The sequence below is a fragment of the Limulus polyphemus genome, unplaced genomic scaffold (genome assembly GCF_000517525.1).
Source record: "Limulus polyphemus unplaced genomic scaffold, Limulus_polyphemus-2.1.2 Scaffold3704, whole genome shotgun sequence".
Lineage (NCBI taxonomy): Eukaryota > Metazoa > Arthropoda > Merostomata > Xiphosura > Limulidae > Limulus > Limulus polyphemus.
The window spans coordinates 11,899-13,519 of record NW_013669314.1 but is presented as its reverse complement, the minus strand read 5'-3'; positions in this window follow the sequence as shown (position 1 = coordinate 13,519).

Genomic DNA, 1,621 nt, shown 5'->3' with positions numbered 1-1,621 from the left:
CTGGGACATTCGTGAGGTTGCCCGATAAGTCACGATCCTTCTAGAAACTCCAGCGCGCATGCTCCCAGCGTCGCGCGACTCCCGCTGTCGTAACAACAGGATAATGACAATACACAAATTGTACACTAAAGAAAACCAATACCCCAACCCACTACAACAACACAAAAAAATCTACCTATGCAATACTTGCTGCAACAACGTACACAGACACGTTTAGCCATAGAAGTTAAAAGTCGCAATAAGGAACATTTACTGTTTTGTAAACCCGAACCAATGCCCTTTGTTGCTTTTTAGATCTGTTAACTCTCTACCTAGAATCAAGTCATCCAATTCAAAAACAAAATAACAAAAGTGGACAATGAAAAAATAGACGTCCAATGGTTTCTAAGCAACCATTACAAAACGTACACAACCCAGTATCTAAGTAACCATTACAAACCGTACACAACCCAGTATCTATGCAACCATTACAAATCGTACACAACCAAGTATCTAAGTAACCATTACAAATCGTACACAACCCAGTATCTAAGCAATCATTACTAAACGTACACAACCCAGTATCTAAGTAACCATTACAAATCGTACACAACCCAGTATCTAAGCAATCATTACAAAACGTACACAACCCAGTATCTAAGCAACCATTACAAATCGTACACAACCCAGTATCTAAGCAATCATTACAAAACGTACACAACCCAATATTTGAGCAATAATTACATACTGTACACAACCCAGTATCTAAGTAACCATAACAAATCGTACACAACCCAGTATTTAAGCAATCATTACAAAACGTATACAACCCAGTATCTAAGTAACCATTACAAATCGTACACAACCCAGTATCTAAGTAACCATTACAAAACGTACACAACCCAGTATCTAAGTAACCATTACAAAACGTACACAACCCAGTATCTAAGCAATCATTATAAAACGTACACAACCCAATATTTGAGCAATAATTACATACTGTACACAACCCAGTATCGTGTTTAAGCATGTGTACAACTTTAACGTCAGTGATTACAGCGTAGTGCCAAATCCCAGGTTTCATCATGCCGGCTGAGATACAACATTCTATTTGTATCATCAGATTTCAAGATCAACGACAATTATGGTGTGAAGTAGATCAAGCAAGTGAAATTTAATTATTATAAATTATACTTGAGTCACTTAGAAATTAGAATTTCAATATCAATAACTTGACATTATTTATTTATTTGTTTTAACACCAATTATTTGTCCCCCCCAGTGGCACAGCGGTATGTCTGCGGACTTACAACGCTAGAATCCGGGTTTCGATACCAGTGGTGGGCAGAGCACAGATAGCCCATTGTGTAGCTTTGTGCTTAATTACAAACAAACAAACCCTTTCATCACGGGACCAATTTTCGGAAAAGATAATATTCATCATTAGGGAAAAATCTGGAATTGGAAAATAAAACCTTATTAGTACTTTTGTAATATAGAAATTTGAAACCTTTCTGATAATGTAGAGAAATTGCAATATTACGAGCACTCGGTGCTAAGTTTATTATCTGAATTTACAGAGAATTTTAAACTATAAATATAGTTAGTGAAGAAAAGTTTCTTAAACCAATTATAAAAGGTA